At 40.5% G+C, this 17,756-nt stretch overlaps 1 protein-coding gene across 2 annotated transcripts in view; it reads left to right on the top strand.

The window, feature by feature from the left end:
• Nucleotides 1-17,756, top strand: part of bcar3 (BCAR3 adaptor protein, NSP family member) — an 81,791-nt gene that overhangs the window by 18,773 nt on the left and 45,262 nt on the right. Inside the window, exon 1 of one of the 2 annotated variants that reach the window (XM_049587616.1) lies at nucleotides 11,075-11,300. The exons of the other annotated variant lie outside the window; for it this stretch is intronic. The gene's annotated coding sequence lies outside the window, so the exon portion shown is untranslated. Of the gene's footprint in view, nucleotides 1-11,074; nucleotides 11,301-17,756 lie in introns of those variants that run through there. 2 annotated transcript variants of the gene reach the window in all.

Below are 17,756 nucleotides of genomic sequence, written 5' to 3'. Positions count from 1 at the left end.
CACAATGCCATGTTTAACTATAGTGGTATATTTACTAAATAAACACATCATGGTGTTCATAACCTTAAACCCTCCTAATATAAACCAGTTCCACCAAGCTGTCTGGCTCAACAACAAAATGATAACCAAAATTCAGTGAAGCAGCACAGAAGCCAAGAACATTTCTGGTGTGCATTTTCAGTCAAACAAACCATAACTGTGTGATATTTCAATTAATTTAATCATACTGAAGTTATGATAAGAAATAATAATGTGCTGTAATAGGAAAGAATATTGATACAATGGGCTTAGAGGGATATTTTGTGGTCCACTGCATTACACACCTTTTAAATGTATTGATATTTCATTTAGCAAGTTTTTTTTTCATGAAGACGAGTTTAATTCCTGAAATCTAAATTTATGACCCTTGAGTGCATGTTCAGCTTGTCCCTATGTTAATGTATTTTATCCTCGTGTTGCATATAGATGGAGGGCAAGTGTCATTTAAGTGTATCTAAATTAAATAATGGAGAAAAGACATTAAAATAAAATCAAAGCATGTATTTCAGAATATATACATTTAGGATGTGGAAAGGGACATTTTTGGTGTTTTGTTAGCACTAGGTGAAAACTCTTTAGGATAATCCTCAAACAACTATTACTTTATTCAACTAAAAGGGAGGCAGTCTCTGTCTGTATGTCTGTGCCTTCATTTTTTCCAACAAGTGTTCATCCAATTGACGTCACACTTGGCAGGTGTATTGCTGAGCACCCAAGGAAGTGCAGTGATGAGGGTGAGCTCTTGAGAATTACAGGACATATTTATTAGTAGTACGTTACTACCACCAGAAGTTTATAGGGTTTATTGAGAGGGGACTCCTGTTAACTGTTACATCGCCGAACGGCATGTAGGGTTCCGCTCACCCTCTGCTGCTCGATTCAGTCCATTCAACAACAGATGAAAACAGAGACTGGAGATGTTACATTGATGTGACTATGTGATGGCATGTGTATTGCTCAGGACCAAGGGAAGCACAGTGTTAAGTGTGGGCAGTTCTCAAGACATTTGTAAGCAGCAATACAGGAGGCCGAACAATCAGGCCGTTCCCAACAGGCACATTTTGAACGGGCACTGCAGTAGTGTGCCATATTTCAGGACAGTCCATCTGATAGTATGGGACAATAAGACATTGTTATTGACTGTTATTGTCATCCAAAGAGCCACATTTTTTGTAGCTAAGAAATTAAGACATAAGAGGATGAAGGACCACCAACACATTTTGATTGACAGTTAATGTGTAAGTGACGAGTAAGTAATGAGTGCCGAAGATGTATACAACACACGAGATGAGGACATGAAAAGCATACATTTTCACATTCCTGAGGTCTCTACGTGACCGCTAGTGGAGCCCCAACCTGCAGGTTGAGGACCGTTGCTGAGGTGAAACAGCCTCTAGTTGAAATCACTCAGTCAACAACTACTGTGGTATTATCTGTCTGCCTGGCAGCCTGCCACCCCTATCATTACCACAAAGGCCAGATTTGTTCAGCTAATGGTATCCTTCACACACACACACACACACACACATGCCACACATACACGCGTGCAGCATCCTCCAAAAAATGCCAACTCAACATTTGACCCAGATAAGAGCATTCCAGTGAGAGCACCTTCAGCATAAAACACATGCATACTGACACACTGCATCCAGGCACATATTAATTTCATCATATTACTGTCTTTTGGCTACAGTATATGATTATGTGGCTAGAATAAGAATCTGTGTGTGTGTGTGTGTGTGCGCCAGGTACTTTCCTCATTGGCAGGACTTAAAATGCAGCAGACAATTAGAGATGCTCCAATTAAAACAATTAGAGGGTGAAGTAGGAGCTATCAATAAAACACACACGTGCACGCTCATATTTCACATACTTGAGGCTTTTTCAACTCAGGTTAGGTTTAGGTACAGTTGTTGCTGTAGTGCTGAGGCTGTTCAGTAGTTACTTATTATGTTTAAAACATTCACTGTAACCATAGCTGCATTCTTGTTTATTTTATGTTAACAATGGGGAGAGAATTTCAGGTTATTACCACATTAATTAGCATCATTGCTCAGCTGCATGCTTAAAATGAAAGAACAAAATTCTGTTATTTTGCCCAATTATCAGCACCTACATATACAAATCACTAAAATATGTAAATGAATGATTCTTACTGTAATGTGGATGCAGGCGGAACTCTTCATGAGCTTGTGTTTTTTCCTCAGCAGCAGTTCGTGAAATTTAGAGTCACAAGGTGGATAATTGACCATCAGTCTGATCAGAGCTGATCTGATCAATGGATAAGAGGAGCAGCCGCTGCAGAGCATCTTTTAGACCCTAGGTTCACTTTGAATGGGCCTAGCATTTGCTCTGTGCTGTGAGAGTGCGGAGCAAAGAATAACCAAACGGTATATATATATTCCAACAGTGTTCCTAATGATTGATCCAGCTCCAAAAGTAGAAAATCAAAACATGACGGCACATATTGTAATCATGGCGGACCAACAACTAATAAATGAATGTGTGGGAACCTCTGTATTAAAATACAGTGTTCATTCACAGGGTGAATGCAGTCGCATGAAATAATACACATTTTATTTACTGGTTTAACCAACTAGTATTTCAGGTGCTGACTAGTGGGGGCAGCAATATTTCATGGATGAGTAGACTAACCGCGCACATCCCCAACTGTCTCTTACACCTGCCAGATTTATTAGCTCGCTGTCGTCATCTGTAAACAGCAGTCTGAGCTTTACTCTTGCAACCCATTAAACTGGATCATATGTAATAATAACACGCACATCTAGCATGGATAGTTTTATTTCATGAACACCTGGCTGAAAACAGTTGATGAATGTCTCTGCGCTTCAGCATACCAAACAGGTCAGATGATAGAAAGTGCACACAGCTCCATCCTCCAATAACAACACTTAACTAAAATAACCAACAGCAACCGTCAAAACAAAGATTTTAGTGTAGTCCAAAAATAGTTACTAACAGCATCATGTGATATTTTTTGTGTCTAGAACATCATTATTTAACACAATGCCTTGGTGGCCTATTTGGGATGCTGCATATTCATATTAAGATTGAGAAGTATTTTAACAACCTACAGACAACTAAAGAAACTACCAAACACCGTTGCAGGAATGCTTTTAAAGGGAATGACAGAAGCAACAGTATGTGTGTAGCCACATCTGCTGCCCACATTTAACTCAACTCCTACCACTTTTAAGTGAACTTTTGCTGCTGCTTGTGTCTTTGTATTGATTCACAGAAGTAAGGTATTTAGCATCTTGTTTTTAAATGCAGAGCTCCTCACAAATACTTCCACTTCTGCATGCATTTACTCATTCGTATGCTCAGCTCCGCTCACTGAGCTATATTGTACCAGCTGTTTTGTCCCTTCCGGAACAATATGAGCTGAGGAAGCGAGTAATGTGAATACCAGAACACACACAGACAACACACTGCTATGCCATGCTAAACATGGACTGACACAAGTTTTACATTGCTTGTGTGTGTGTGTGTGTGTGTGTGTGTGTGTGTGTGTGTGTGTGTGTGTGTGTGTAGGAGAGAAAGACAGAGACAACAGCTGTTCATTCAGACAATTTGTTTGCTTGTTTGTTTCCCCGGTAGACAGTAATGTTACCATGGTGACAGAATACAGTGGTCATTCGGGAATTAAGTTAGTTTGTGGTCTAAAGATAGAGCTTTCACCTTCTGACCTGAGCTGTTGGGGGTTCAGTTTTTTTATCATTATAGGAGTCGCAGAGGAAGTGCAGAGATTCTTTTATTCATTCTCCTGCACGTTCAACCACCTGCTGGTATTATTGTTTTCTATTCTGTTCTATCCTATTCTGCTAGCTGGTTTATCAGCTGTGATAAAGACTCGGTACCCTCTGGCCACCAAGATTAAGACTAACAACGCCATAGCTCATGATGCTTATGTTGGCAGTAGTTAAAATCAGCCTCATGTCCTCAGTCATTGCCAGCTGTTTCAGATCTGGTTTTGTTGTTGTTTTTAGTCTGTTTTTAACGTCTAAAGCTAAATACATGTTAGGAACACTTTGTTCTGGGATCTGTATCTGTGTCCTGGGAGTGAAAAATAACACTCACAAAATAAATAAATAGCACAAAATGCACTTTAGTTTACAACTTAGTGGAAGATGTTGTATTTTTCATAGAGGGTAGAGATTTAAGGTATTCTGCTGCTATGTAAAGCCAAAATATAATTACATCAAACACAAGCTTTCACTGGGTTTTCCCTTTACTGTAATCACCACTGAAAAGTGACCGACAGCAGCAAAACAGTATGCAGAGATTTTTAGGTTCATTACATATTAGATCATCTGTGACACATCCTACCAACGAGTACAGGCTGGACCAGGATTACCTATCCTGTAGAGGTGATAAACTCATCAACATGACCTAGAGTTAATACCAAGTGTACTATAAACATGTTCCTCTGCGTGTGTCAGTAACACCGACTGTTATCTCTCATATGTCCAAACATGGAAGATCCAGTTCCCAGAATTCAGCTTATCCAAGATCCAGAAAATAGAAATACCTGAGGAAGATGTTTAGTTGGAACATTAGGGAGGCAATATTCTCCTTTGCAAAGTCTTGGGAAATGTTGCTAAAATATGGCAACTGATTCTAATCATTGGCCCTCATTTATGAAACGCATGTATGACTAAAAACAAAATCAGCCAGTGTGCGGGCTGGAGATTGGAGGAGCAGGGGTAACACGGTAACACCCCCTGGAGTGTTACCGGAACTTTTTGGAGTGCTCAAATAAACGGACCTTTTTCCCCGAACGCTCCTCTGGTCTCCTGCTCGTGAGTGATTCATTACAATATCGTAACATGGTTTAGAAATCTAAACCATGTTACAATATCGTAACATGGTTTAGATTTCTAAATAAATATTCACCTCATCGCTAGATAGACCTACTCCTGAAAAACTCGTGCACAAGGCTTTTTGTCCCTACGAGGCCACCGTCATTTATCCGACGGGAGGGGTGAGCAAGTGAGCCCTGCAATCTAGAATTTGACCACTGATGTCACTGTTTTCAACCCATTTTACATACTGGCCCTTTAAAAAAGCGTACATCTTTGTAAATATTGAAATACAAGTAGCATATGGGCATCAAATTTTTTACCATTGTCCGGCTCTGACACAGGTGGTGCGTCTGTATGTCCTCTGTCACCTGTTATCCCTGAAATCGAAGCTGACCTGATACGCGCAGCCACACGCTCCTCAGTTTTAAACTTTTATGTGAGTATTATAACAATGTCAATATTATATAATGTAAAGGGTAATATTGTTGATATGTGCTATAGCTTGGTACATCATGGATCTGTAAATTAATATTCCAACCTGAAGTTCAGTTGTCCACAGAAACGCTATTGATTGCATCAGTGATTCCTTTCCACACTGCATTTTTCTGACTATCTCTGATGCCACTTTTCAGGCTGGCAAAGAGAACCAACTTAAATTGGACCTGAGACGTCAACATATCCATTTCTGGCTCTGAGAAGTTTCTCTCCTTGGCCCTATTACGCCTCTCCATGTTGTAAACTCTAGAGGCAAGGCCTTTTAACCCAGAATATGTTGGGGAGGGATATGTAAAAGACAAAGAAATAAATGAACATTTCATGAATCACTTGCGAACCCTATTGTTAGATTATTTCTGCACTCAGATCTGCGCTGGTTTGTATGTTAGACTGATAAATGGGGGCCAGTGATTCTAAATTTTCACAATTGTGTATCGTTTGCTGGTTTTTGATTTGACTGAAGCTGTAACTTTTGTTATGTTTGCTGAAGCTGTCACTTTATTCACACAGCAGTGAATGAGACCGATAGTCCAAAAAATCATATTCCTTTGCCTACTCTATTGCCTTGTTCTACTAATGGCATTACCACACGTGAACGAAAACAGCCAGCCAGAGCCAAAGAGTCTCTGATGCAGCTGTCAATCATATCAGTCATTCTTCATGAACTGTGGGCCAACTGTCAAACTAGGCAGCACTGATCATGAATCAAGACTCTGTTACTGCAATGACTATTTCTCACCTTATAATCAGTCAGTCATGTAGTGTATAACATGGTGTGTGTGTGCATATTCTGCACGGTCCCTTAAAAAGACATCAAGGTAATTGGATTACCAAATTTGAAATGATAGTTCTTCACAATCGCTCTAGGCTGCTGCAGGTCGCAACCTTTACAAATTCATATTACACAGTGGCTTCCAAGAATCATGAGTGATTCGTCTGTTAAATACTACAGTATTTTGAGGTGATCTTATGTAACCACCGAGAATCCTGTCAATCAACTGCTGACGTTGATATTCCGCAGAAACCATGAGACAGAATAATTACTAGATTTCATTCAACCTGAACAAACAAATTTGGATTGATCATTTTTTTATCGTAAGACCCTGAGGCTGCAACCAGAGGAATGAGGAGTGGCCAAACAGTGAACTGTTCACACTTCACACATTTCTGATCAGAAAAACACACATGGAAACATAAGTGTGTGTGTATATACAGATCCATAAGGAGAAAGGGGAGTGGGGGAGAGGAACAGATAGGAGGGGAGACGGAGATGAAGAGTGGATGGAATGAGGGGGAGAGAAGAGGGAGAAATGAGGAGGAGGAGAGGATGAAGTTGGGAAGAGAATGTTCCTTGCTCAGTTCATATCTTCCTCCTGAGGAGTTGCAGCAATACCACAAATCTCCCCACAGAAAGTATTTAACATGAAAGAAAAAAATAAATGTTTGCGAATACCACTTGTAATAAACTACCATTACTCAAATCCAGTTATGTGCAGGTGGCACATCCAGTAGGTGGGGAAGTCAAACCCATCTATTTAATTGTTTGCGAAACACTGATGGCCTGATGTGGATTGGTGGTCAATGTTTGGAAATGAGTGACTCAGCAAGGCGTTGTGCCAACACGCTGTGCAGCCTGAGTGCCAATGTGCCGTAGCAGGGCCTGGCCTGACGACTCACATTAACAGGAAGTGCAGGAAATGGCCTTAACAGTGTGGCATTCTCCAAACTCATTTTAAAAATGTAGTAAAGTAAATGTTTTGATCTACATACTTGTCTGAAGTTCAAGATTAAGCCTTGACGTTTAAGGCTTCCTGTGAAGTACAGTCAACTCTGTGCACGGCATAAAACGTTTAAAATACTTTGGTAAGTGGAGGAAATGCCACTGTGCATCACACTAGGGCATTCCTCTCCACCTTTTCTTGTATTATACTTCTATCCAATGGCTATAGCATGCCTCCATAAAAACAGAACACTGAAATAGAAGACCGAACAAATGATAAAAATCCTATAAATTTTCATTCCAGCTGAAGCTTCATCCGATTATGAGCATAACCAGAACAAATGAGTAGCCCACTGTGAGAACAATGTGTCATGTCCAAACACTTCTACAGTCTGTGGTGTAAAGCCACTAAAATCAGATAATTTAAAAGTGAGGACGGGCCTTCGTGCTTGCTTCCATAAATGGTTTGTTCTTCTACAAACAGATCTTTCATCACAAGGACACATGTCAGTCAAGGATTATGTTTCTGCTCTGCCCCCCGCAACAAAACCCCCTCACACCCCCAGTTTTGAGGGAGTTTAGGTGATTCAGGAGATGATTACAGATTACCCTCCTGACTCACTGTGCACCTTCCTGGAAATACCACCCTCTCACACACAAGGATGCCAAGAATTTTCTCATGCCTGTGTTAAAGAGTACTGAGATTTACTCAGGAAGTAAAAATATCCAGCTGAAGCTGAATTTATTTTCTTTTTTTCCAAACAGTCCCTCCATCTCCTCTGGAGTCCAGGAACAACTTCTGAGTGTGGGTTAGACATCCAGGCTGTGTTCCCTGCTCACAATGTTGGTCATTGTGAGCAGGCCAAAAACCTATTTAATGATTAGGTCACCATTACCTAATGCCTCAGGACCTTTATGTTACACAGATTTAATTGACCCCATGTTGTGTGGTTTGTTAGAAGGATGACTTATAGACTTAGCAGTGACTCTGTCTTCTCTTAGTGACTAGTTTTGGTTTATGGACCTCTTCTGTACTGTTTGTGATGATAAGGAAAATTAAATGTGAGCAGCCTCAAACAGTGGTTCCCAAGCTTTGTAACTTCTGACAGTTCAACTGAAGAGTGATTTCACTTCTCATTATAAAGAGTACCATGCTGAATTTCACTAGAAAAACAATGATAAAACATAAAAAAAATAATTTGTGTGGCAGAATTGAGTTTTTTTTGTTTCCCACCCCATAGTGGTGTCAAAAATATTGATTTATGAAGACATATCAATTCAGAATATTTGAAAACATTTCAGTACTCTATTACTGTAGTATGGATAAACTGATACCAGTGGGCTTTCTCACCTTTTGTTATTGTTAATGTTTACTACAGTCATTCTTCTGTTATGCCCTCAATGTCAGTTTTTCCCTGTTGTATTTAAAGTGTTATCAAAATCAATATTTTTCAATTCCAGTATTGTGACAACACTGCTACACCATCTCGCAATCCTTTAGATTATTTTCTGACACCCTGTGGGTCATATGAAATTTGATGACAATTGTTAGTCCAACACCATATGCTATATTTTCATAGTTTTGTTGCTCAGTTTTGTGGCAGAGGATGACATTTTACTTGCCAAGTTAGCTGCTGTGTGTGAGCGGGGTGTGATGGGAAGGCAGGAAGAAGGTGCGGTCTTGCACAGATTGTAAACAAACCTGATGTCTGACCATATTGCTAAATCATTTCTTTGGAAGTGAAACCAAAAGTAGGCACACCTGAAATGACTGTACTTATGATCCGTTGTATTGCACAACTGAGTGGGCACTAACAACTGCAGCAAGTTGAACCAGAAAGTCACAAATTTGATGGATGTTCAAGCTGTCGTTTTTTCAACTTTTTTTCATATTTGCTAAAACTGTCACTTTTTTCACACAGCACTAGATGAAACAGATAATCTAGGAAATAAATCATTCTCTTCTGCCTACTCTATTGTCTTGTAGCATTTCTAATGGCCTTACTGCACATGAATGAAAGCAGTCAGAGCCGAGGAGTCTCTGTCAGTCACTGTTCGTGAACTGCGGTCAAACTGTCAAACTAGGCAACGCTGATCATACTTGATTGCATTATCTACTTCTCACTTCAGATGTTTTAGGAAACATATTTTAGTGGACTGGTAGGAATGAGAAACTAGGTCTGTCTGTTGAGCTGTGCCGAGTACTTTGGTTGACTTTTTCCAACATGGCAGCTGTGTCACAAACCTTCTCATTTTACAGCTAAACAGTACACTAAAATATGTTTCAAAGAACATCAGAGGAGAGAAATAGGCAATACGGTAACAGAATCTTGATTCATATTTGAGCAAGGCTGCCTAGTTTTAGTTTGACCACAGGTCATGAGCAGTGACTGACATGACTGACAGCTATGTAAGAGACTCCTCGGCTCTGATTGGTTGTTTTTGGTGTGCCGCGGTTGAATATGCCATGAGAAGCAGTAGGAAGAGGAGGAAGGATGTGATTTTTTTTTTCCACCGGCTGTCTGTCTCAAGTACTTTTTTCAGAATATAATGACAGTTTCAGGAAGTATGACACAGTTATTGTTATAAAAGTTACTAACTGTAGTTTTAATAGATGATTTGCTATTTTTTATATATTTTTTTCTGAGTCTTTTTGTGAAACTGGCATTAGGTATGTTTTTTTTTTTTTTTTGCTTTAACTTATTATGAAATACATGTTAACTGCACAATGTAATGGCTATAAGAAAATGATACCATTAACGTTTAGATTGGCACCTGACAAACCTTATATGAACTTATATGAACGTCTTTCTGCCACAGGGTACAAAATCTCCCTGAAAATGAAGGTTGATTGGCAATCCAGTCAGGCTGGTACCATTTCTATCTGCTCTCATGTCTCCATTATAAACGAATGAATGAATAAGCTCAGACTTTTGTCCAGTGTTGTTGTAAGCTGCTGCTCCGAAGAGCAGAAAGGGATGCGGTGCGATGCAGTGCCAACAGTTATACCACTTAGAAACACTGGACTTTGAAGTGCATGAATCCATCTAAAACGGAAAAGTGTTAAATAAAGTTAAATAAAACCAAGTACTTCCTTTACCGCCATGAGGACTGTTTTGGCCCTCATACACTTAAGCTGCTTTTTCAGTCTTAACAACTGTAGTGTGAATAGCTCAAGATCAAAACGTACATGTTGGTGGCAGCATCTGTGTGTGTGTGTTTCTGTGTGTGTGTCCAATGCGGGCCATCTGATCATCTTGGCTTTCATAGTGGCAGGATGGTCTTCTTGTATTGTGTGAAAGGAAGTACACACACACACACAGAAACACGCACACACATGCACGTGTCTGGGTGATATCAACTCTAGACAATACAAAGGAACAGGAGGACAAAGACAGGAGAGAGTGTTGTCCTGAGGGCCAGTCGGCACATACATACACATGCTCTCATGACCTCACGCCTGATGTAATGGCACAACTAGAGCTCTTCTACTTGTTTCATCTGCTTCACTAGATGTAATTTAATCGTTTTTGCCAGCATTCCCTCCGTGTTTGAAAGCTGCAAGGAGATGACGCTGAGCTGATTTATGTTTCAGCCAACACTGAGTCAAGTAGTTAAACTTCCTGAGTCTTGAGTGCACCTCAAGTTGCTCAAACATGTCACACAGCCATGCAAAGATCATGTTTTTTTGTCTTTTCATCCCCTCTCTGCAAATAGCAACATTAGGTCACATCTAAATCTTCTCCAAGCACCGGGCCAGTTGGTGGTGTTGGTGTTAGAGGTCCCAAACAAAAAGACTAGGAGCATGAAATATGAGGCTGTGCAGGGAACACAGAGGAGAGGAGGAGGATGAGGGGGAGGTGGAAGTGGAGGAGAGGAGGGCAGAGAGAGTTTTGTTCAGGAGTTGGGGGGGGGGCAAGAGACAACTCAGCTAAAAAAGAAAGAAAGAAAACTCCTCCCAAACACAGTAGAGAAAGAGGAGGGGCTGGGTTGCTCGCAAATCACTCCCCAGAGAGAGAAAGAGGAGGGCAGGGTTTCTGATTGTGCAGCGCTACTTGTTGTTGCCTGTCTGAAGGAGCGTGAGCGTATAGTCTTACAGCCGGTCAGATACTCAGTCATTCAGGAAAACTATGAACAGGAATACTTTGGACAGAAGTATATACAACTAAACAACAAATAGGAGAAGAGATTGTGAAAAGGAGGAGAGGTGACACTGACAGGTAGGAATGTAAATCTGTGTTTATGTTAGCGTGCATCCATATGCAGTAGGTGTGTGTAGGAATGTGCGTGTGTACTTGGTGAAACATTTATCTTGATGGTCATCTTCTCCTCTGGATGCATTTGAATGCCTCTCTGTTTTTCACACTTTTCAATCATCTAAACTTAAAGTTAAAAATAGGAAACTCTGTTTCTTGTCTTTCTATGGCTGCTGTGTATTTCACCACACTCCCGTGCCTTCTCCTCATCTCTCAGCTCTCCATCCCTTCTGGTTGAATTGTTTACAGCTAGCAAGTGAGTTAGATTTGCTCAGGGACTTTTTGAGCAATAAGTTGCCTTCCCAAGGCGCTGGGTGTAACTGTGGTCGCTGGAATTGGTGGTGCTAACTGTGGAAACCCCAGCAGGAAATAATTACATGAAATATGACAGATAAAATCGAGAGCGTTCATCGAGGCTTTTTCTTGTTTACTTGTTTTTTGTGCTTTTGAAATTGGTTCAAAAGTTTATAGGTTAGGGTCGTAAAAGTTTATTTTTCTCAGTCAAACTACATGATAAAATAAAGCCTTTGATAGCGCTGAAATAGCATCAGTAGTCACTGTATTATATGACTTCACATTTATGAGGCTCTTATCATAAAGCTCTTAACTGTGGCTGAGAAACTCTTTGACAGGTTAAACGACTGCCGCTCAGATTGAAACTCTGACCCCTCAGTTATGAGGACACATCTTTAAACAGCAAGCCACCCACGAGATGATGACAGAGGCATACATGTGTGTGTATCTGTGTGTAGAGTTGATGTTTGGTGCAGATAAACACTCACATGCAGCAGGTTGTTTCAGACATTAGTCAGTGTCAGGTGTGAACCCTGTAGTGGCGCTGAATTGAGCCAGTGACATTGGACCTTTAATTAATTCTGAAACATGTCTGTGTCAGATTTACAGAGCTCAGCTTTAACTTTGTGATGGTCGTGTACTTGCATCGGCAGTGTGTGTGTGTGTGTGTGTGTGTGTGTGTGCGTGTTTTGCATGTGTGGTGTTGTGTTACTTGCCCCAGTGGGATGAGGTGATTGGTATTCCAACCAGTCATCAACATTTAGTGACTTGTAGTCCTCACAGAGACTGACTGACTGATTGCAGAGGTTAAAAGTAAAAACATAAATATATTTTTCAAAGCCTATACTTGAGTATAATTTTGTGACACTGGCATATAACTTCACTACTTTCAACTTTGTACAACTTTAAACTTTGCCACATTTCAGAGGGAAATATTGTACTTTTCACTTTTCCACTATCGTTCCCCGATGCCCATGTAGCTACCAGTTAATTTGCAGACAAAGATTTTACATATACAAAACATATGACAAGCACATTGAATACGATGCAATATACTGAATAAAGTAGTCAGACCATTGTTGCATCATCTGCAACATCATCATCAATAATGTAGCGAGGCATTAGTTCATTTACTTTCAGCACTTAAAGCTGGAATTTACAGCTTGTTTTTGTTAAAGCTAAAGTTTACCATATTGTAAAATGTGCACATTGACTTTCTTGTCAAAGCTGGATGAGAAGATCTATACCATTCTCATGTCTGTGTGCCAGGTGTTAAGCTAGAGCCAGGAGATGGGCAGCTTAGCTTAGCTTAGTATTAAGGCTGGAAACACTGGGAAACAGCTAGCCTGGCTCTGTTCAGAGGTGAAAATTAAAATCCACCCACCAACACCTCTAAAGCTCTCTAATTAACATGTTATACCCTGTTTGTTTAATCCGTACAAGAACCAAAAAGTTAGCGTGACCATTTCGAGTGTCACGGGGGGTAATGTGCCGGAACTGTTTCTTGGCCAGGCCAGTAACTTCCTGGAGTCTTGTCGTCAGCTAATCACCTTCTGGCTCAGCTTCATATTTAGCCTACAGACAAAAGAGCGGTGTTGACCTTCTCACCTGACTCTCTGCAAGAAAGCAAATGAGCGCTTATCCCATAAAGGTACTTTTCCTTTAAGACACTGTATTTATTTTCATCTACATGCCCGAGTGTTGTGAGACATTAAGACAGACACGCTTAGCCACGATTGCCTGTCTGGTGAGTAATACAAACACAAGTTACTATATACCAGTATGCCTTCACATGCCAATTAAGCATGAAATTTGCAATGAAATTTAGCAATTACTTGGTTGGTCAAGGACATTTTAATTGTAGCTATAAATAATAGACCGTCTGAGCTGAGACCACAGGCACGACTCTGGATGCTCTGCCATCTTTGATGTAGTTGGAGCATTATTTCGACTACATGTTAAAGATATTAGGATTGAATGCAGGACATTTATCTCTAATGGGTTTTACTTTTACATTTGTTGTTTTGACTTGATTAAGTTACCAAATACTTTCTCCACCGCTGACTGACACCGCTGACTGCTTCTCTGTGTGACTGACTGACCACCTGGCTCTCACAGTGTGGTGGTCAGTGACTGTACAGACGACACATTTTTTCTCACACTGTCCATCTCTTTCACTGTAGACATATAAAATGCAAAGAGTTGAGAGAGAGGAGTATTAAATGGCAGCTACTGCTGTGGGATTTAATAAAAGCCTCATTAATATGTCGCACGCATACTTCACACACATACACACACACACACACACACACACACTGAAGGGCCCACGCACTGAAGAGCGCAGTAGGACACCTCTCTCTCTCCCTCTAACAAAGGCTGGCTCTAAACAGCGGTCATGTGACAGTTGTTCCCATTGTTCACTTCTGGCCAGGGGTGGTTTTGCTAATGCACTGGTCTGTGTGTGTGTGTGTGTGTGTGTGTGTGTGTGTGTGTGTGTGTGTGTGTGTGTGTGTGTGTGTGTGTGTGTGTGTGTGTGTGCGTGCATATGCATGCGTGCCATAGCAGGAAGACACTCTTAAGTCTGACAGAGGAAACCCCTTATTCCCAAACATGTTGATGTTCATGTTGTCCTCCCTATTGTGTGCATGTTTAATTAGAGACCAGTAGTGCAACATGTGACAGCTGCTGTTTAAACTCCATTTCATTTATAAATGATGTTATTGTGTAGAGTGTGTTTTTGTATTGTGTAAAGCACAGGACTATTGGATTCTTAAATTCCCAAGCATGCACAGTGGTCCATAGTATTAGAGAATTAAATGTAACCTGTTGAACCATCTTAAGGACCAATGGTGGTCCCCAAAACCACTGCTTCAGTGGATTAACAACAAAGCTCTCTGAGTCCTGACTGATGTGTATGGTTAGCTAGAGACACGGGAAGATAGCTTACCATCAGACCATTACATTCAATCAAACTAAATTTATTAGCAAGTCCTGTCCTTATGTGAAACAGAATTATAGAAAGAATGAGGATGGCAGTGAAAAGGAGGAACGGAAGTGAGAGAGATATTTGTTTTATTGCCAGTGATCCTCTATAATGAGCTGTCTGCCGTCTAAATGTTTATACTGCCATTTCCTCTTCCTGTTAATCTGCGATCGTTTCCCACCCAAGGCCTTGTGTGTGTTTGTATGAGTGTGTGCTGGTGTTCCCAACCCAAGGCTTTCTGTGGTGTTGGCAGTATTTTGTCTTTTGTCCCATGGTCAAGGAGGATACCTCTGATTGGCCCCCAGGTGCCCATTAACATGTTAAAGAAGAGTGTTTTCCTGGTGTGAATTTGCATTCTTTTACTGTTATGATATCCTCAATGAAGCCTGGTTCCATACCTCTAAAATTGCTGTCCACTAGAGCCCAATGAATGTATCTGCTGATAACCGCTCATTACAGTTGTATCAGTATCGCCATCTTTCAGTCGTTACAGGGTTTTAAATTTATCATTTATCAGCGGGTCTGTAACACACACTTCCCAATTAGAGCTTTGTGAGCAGGATTGAGAATGGAAGATGTTCTTCTCATGTGCCAGAGCTAGAAAACGATGACAGAAGAATTAAAACAAGGCAACAATTGTCAGTGAGATTGACACAGCTATACAGTATACAGGCTCTACTGTCAGGGCAAAGTCAGTTAGTACTCATGGGTGAGGGTAAAAAAACGATATGGCCCAAACAGAATCAATTGAAATGAACACATCAGGCAGAAATTGAAATTAAAAGATAAATTGCAACCTTATTGTTGGGCCCCAACTGCTGTTGTTGTGGATAAAAAGCAAGTTGGGCTTGAACTTGTACTGGAGCAAATTTAAAATGCTTTGTTATGAAACTGAACAAATGTGAAGTGAACAAATTTAACTATAGTTGCTGCACTGTAACTAACACTGACACAGAATTTAAAAGTAAAAGACTTAATCCGCTGAATTTATTCAGTGTTTCTTTAGGTGTAATCTTAATCTGTTGATTCACTGTTAGTGTAGCAGGCAAAGATCTGTGATGTGATTTGATACGATTTGACTTGATTGTGTTTTAGGCTTGTAACTTGTGACTTTTTAAGAGTTTCAAGCCCATCCAAATATTGAAAGTGCACCAACTATAAGACATTTAACATGGTCTATGCAGGAATTGAAGCTTGACTATGGCTTATGTAACCCTGGATGGCAAAAAAACACTCCTTCCACAATTCTGTATCTCAAACAGCTATCTGAATGGTACAGTTAAAGTATGTAACATAGCAATAATACTTGTGCTTGACGCCAAGTTAGCAGTTAACTCACTGTTGTAACTAACTTCAACATGAGTTAAACTGGCTTTTAACTCACTTCAGGTTATAAAAACAGTTTCCTTTTTTATTCCTTAAATGATAGATGAAAATGGGCTTGGTGTTGGAAATGCCAGCATTCTCCATTAAACATTTGTGTGTGTGTGTGTGTGTGTGTGTGTGTGTGTGTAAGATGCAGGGTGCTGTAGCCGGTAGCCGAACAGCTGTAGGGAGAAGAGGATGATGCAGGGAGAGAGTAAGAGGAGGGGAAAAAAAGAGCAGTCTATTATTACGAGCAGGGCAAGGACAAAGGACAGAAAGAAGTTGACGAAGTGAGGAGGCAAAAGAAGAGCTGACATCATGATGGACAGACAGAAGGAGGGAGGGGATGTCTGTGTGGAGGATGGGATGACAGGATTGAAAGAGAAAGGGAAAGATAGATGAGTAGAGATGGAGTCCAAAGGAGAGGGGTGATTTAAATTAGGCAGAAAAGTGAAATAAATAGTGTGGAAGGAGCAGATGGGTAAGACGGAGAGAGGAGAGGTTAAAGGAGAAAGATTGAAGAAGAGTGAGTGAGCTTTTAACACCTTCACTCCATGTGGAAATGACTTCCTTTAGCTCTTAGCATGAATAATTTATTTATAAGATTAATAGACAAAGTATTCATGTGCGTAAGTGCTGTGTGTCTGTGTTTCCCCTCAGTGAGAGTTGGTCCTTTCTCCTCTGCAGGGGAGGGTGTGTGTCTGGCAGATGGTCAGGGCCACACACACAAATACACATTAACACACACACACAGAGCTGACCATCCCTGAGGGTCTTATAATAGGTCCTCCTCTTGTAGTTGTTCTGCCCCTCAGAGGAATCCACACTCAGACCCAGCATGCCTTAGCAGGAGTTTTACAGTGGGTTGGTGTGTGTGAGTGTGTGTGTATAAACTTTACTTGTCATGCTGAAAAGTCTTGAGCTGGCCAGCTGTTCCTTTCCTTAAACCAGTATTTGCATTTTTATTGACATTCGTCATCACAAGCTGGTGGCTCAGTGACCCCCTGCCAACGCTGGGTTTTGTTCCATTTTATATTCAGTACTGTGTTTCCTGCTTTTGCTGAGCTCCAAGGCTCTTATTAAATATTTTATTTATCCCTGATGTTTTTTATTAACAATAACAGTGTACAAGACATTGAGGTAGCAGGTCTCCGAATTTAATCTGAAATGATAAACACTACCAGCAGCTGTTGTTGTTTAATAATTTGTAGGTAAATTACCAGTAGTCTAATGTAAATCTTAAAGCTCTTGATTGGTTAATGTGCTCTCTGTGGCTGTACTCAAAGATTCTTTGTTAGAGAAAGAAACACCACCTTTTAAATCACATATAGACAGTGTGTTGTGCATTTCACACCTCTAACCAGAGTTCTTGTGATTCTTTATTCATGCAATAGACATTTAATGAAACTATCTAGTTAATTGATTTGATAAAATGCTTTCAAACCCCCAAACTCCTCCCTGCACACAGGGCTTCAACATGCATCTTGTACTGTAACACATGATTGTCCTCTGCATACCTTGCAATATGATTTTCTACTATCCAGGTACACAGCACTGTTGGTACTGAGCCCCCTGGTTTAGCAGCAAATGTGTCCACAGTCATGTTGTTGTGAGAAACGCTCCCAGCATATTAGGATATGTGCTTGTTTTTGTTGTTACAGTGAGTCAGATGAGAAGATTAGTATCATCCCTGTGCATTTAGTGCAGAGTTTCATTACATATTTGGTTATTTTAGCACAATGAAAGCAGGGGAAAGAACAGACCTGGCTCCATTAATG

Source organism: Epinephelus fuscoguttatus, linkage group LG10, assembly GCF_011397635.1.
Source record: "Epinephelus fuscoguttatus linkage group LG10, E.fuscoguttatus.final_Chr_v1".
Taxonomy (NCBI): Eukaryota; Metazoa; Chordata; class Actinopteri; order Perciformes; family Serranidae; genus Epinephelus; species Epinephelus fuscoguttatus.
This window is presented reverse-complemented; position numbering and strand designations above follow the sequence as displayed.